Source organism: Micropterus dolomieu, linkage group LG06 (genome assembly GCF_021292245.1).
Source record: "Micropterus dolomieu isolate WLL.071019.BEF.003 ecotype Adirondacks linkage group LG06, ASM2129224v1, whole genome shotgun sequence".
NCBI classification, from domain to species: domain Eukaryota; kingdom Metazoa; phylum Chordata; class Actinopteri; order Centrarchiformes; family Centrarchidae; genus Micropterus; species Micropterus dolomieu.
In genome coordinates this window covers 14,633,469-14,636,375 of record NC_060155.1, presented here as the reverse complement: position 1 = coordinate 14,636,375, position 2,907 = coordinate 14,633,469, and positions in this window count along the sequence as shown.

Below are 2,907 nucleotides of genomic sequence, written 5' to 3'. Positions count from 1 at the left end.
CTAATGCTGTAATTAAACATGTAAAAAGAATAAAACTTTCAATAAATGTTTTTAAAGTGCGTAAATAAATCCAAAATTGTAAGCCTAACCCTGGGTCGTCAGTGCGCATGTGTAGGCGTAGCGTGTATGTGTGCAGTGGTAGCAGAGGAACATGCTGGGGAGACCGAGCTCCAGCTTCTCTGGTGTTGTGCCGAGTTGTCCGCATCTCACGGGACTTTAGGATAATTGACTATCAGTCGACTATATGCAAGACTTGACGATTCTGATTCGACTGTATAAATAAATCCTTAGTCGTGGACAGCCCTAGTTCATACACGACTTGATCCCTGTTCTTTGAGTAGGTTTGGTCAACCTGGCATTCACACTACCACTTATTAACCCTTTATCATCTATTTTTCTGCTTGATTGTTAACTAATTATTAAACCCTTCATTGCAAGGTGTGGTATTTAAAGAATTGACTGGTTATTGTTCCAAATAAATATTCTTAAATAGACCTGCCTCATACATTTGTAATCCTACTGGGCTGTTTATTTTTCTCACATATGTGGAGATATCTATAAATATATCTCCACAATCTTCAGGTATCCCCTGGTAACAGAAGTACACGCTGACTGCATGTATCTGCAACCGTTCATTTTTCTGGCAAAAATGCCAGCGATTCATTGGTTGTGCCTTTTTCTATTGTAAGGCCTTTCTGCTTTTCTGTGACTTACATAATTGTAGACTGAATAGGTTTTAGACTATAGATCCGACATAAACAAGACATTTTAAGGCGTCACCTTGGGTACTGAAACATTGATTTGACTGCGGGGGGAAAAGTGAATATAGTCGTTGCAGCCCTACACAGAATTGTAGATATTTATACGGACACGTTTCCTGCTGCTGATGTACGCACACACTCGTTTGACCAAAAAAATGTGTGTTCCAACTAAAGAATACTCCGAATTCTTACATTAATCTTTGGCTCTCTGTTTGTAAAAATCTCAAAGGCCCAGCCTCTTTAACAAATAGCCTAACTATTTTTATGATGGAATACTGTAAATAACAGTGTTGCAATAGTTTTCTAACTTTGCATTTAATTTCATACAATCAGCCCAAAAATATAAAAGTAACTCCACATAACAAATTAGAAAACAACGTTGTGGTATGTTTGCTAACCTTCAGGGCGATCACTTTCTATTAGACATTAAAGAGTTTTCTCTTACTTTTTACAGCTTTTAACAACTAGCCTGTATGGGTTTGCTACTGATCACTTGATCACAGACATGATTTGTAGTTGGTAGTTACACCACATGCTTTCCATCTCTTCTTTTCTTGCTGATTACCATATTGGGGGAGAGTTAAGATGCTTGACGTGCACATTTCTTTCATCAGACATTTCTAAGACTATCACTAACCACACACGGCTGAACAGTCTTCACCAAAGCTGTAAGCTTTCAGGCCTGGAGCCGCTTTTCTTCATGGCATGCTGCCCCGAGGATATTTTAGTGCAGGGATAGGCAGCCATGTGCCAGAGAGTGCTGAGAAAAGGCTGGTTTTTATTTCAGCTGAACACCACAGCAGCTGATGGTTCATCCTCTCTATGTGAAGATCTGCTCAGAGAAATCAGCTGTCGCTTCCTGTAGATGAGGGGTGTGTGTGTGTGTGTGTGTGTGTGTGTGTGTGTGTGTGTGTGTTTTTCCTGGTATTTTAACCCCTTGCTGGAGTATCTGTGGAGCAGCCACAAGGTGACACTGTAGTACACAAATTAGGCAGTACAAGGCTTCATCCAAAATCTGTTTCTACAGTTGATCCCATCCTGGTGTAATAAGTAACGACCTCTTCTCTCATTGAATATTTACAGTCAAATAAGAGATGAATGAGTTCCGAGCGGCACGTTTTTAAAAAATCTCTTTCAAGGAAATTGCTAGATTACACCAGGAAGTTTTTAATGCGTCTGAGGTTGCCTCCTGAATGAGGCAAAGGTACTGTGAGTGGATCTGATGGACTTCCAAATGAGGGGTGAAACTGGACCAGACTTAATCCAGACAATCTGCTTTGATCTCCCAATCTCCCCTGTGATATCAAGCACTGGGAAAGCCTCCTCTACACCTTGTAGCCCTAAAGCAGAAGAGGCAGGAGGGCTTCACTACCCCTCTCTCTCTTCACACTGCCCATCTTTCTCTCTTTTATTACACACACACACACACACACACACACACACACATTCACCATCCACACCCACACTGGACTCTCTTTTGAAAATCTAGGGCTTGATTTAAAATTCCTCTTCAGAGCGTGTCATGCATTTTATATGCATGGTGAGTGGGAGAGAGAGGAGGGGATTGCGTGGGGCTCCAGCCCAAATGAACTTCCCTCTGCTGTTGATCTCCTGAGGGATGTATTCTACACACCACCACCACCACTTTCTTTCACCCTTCTCCCCTCATTTTCTTACACCCGCTCATCTCTTTCAATATTAGTTTTACTGCATCATGCTTTTCACAAATTCCACCGAGCAGCAAGAGTGCCATAGCCTTTGAAGACAAGTGTGATCAGAATAGAGGCAGGGGGGCGTGTAACTGGCTGTAGGGCATTTGGGCTTTTGCACTCGTGTTTAGCAGCGTATGGAGCAGAAGAGGGAGGCTGACAAGTGCAGTGTTTGGGGGCAGCTTTGATGTCTGATGGGGTGCGGCTGCTGCTCATGCACAGTCCTTCACAAGGATACTGTCACGTTGACACAGCCAGGCTTATATATACAACTCATAGCTGTAGATAGATAACAGATAATCAAAAGTGCACTGTTGATACACTGCTCTCCACCTAAACATCTCTTATTCCCTTTCTGTCTCGCTGACAAGTTCAGAGATGAAGCTGAGAATCAATTTTTTTTTTAAAGCAGACGCAACATGAACTTGGACTGCAGC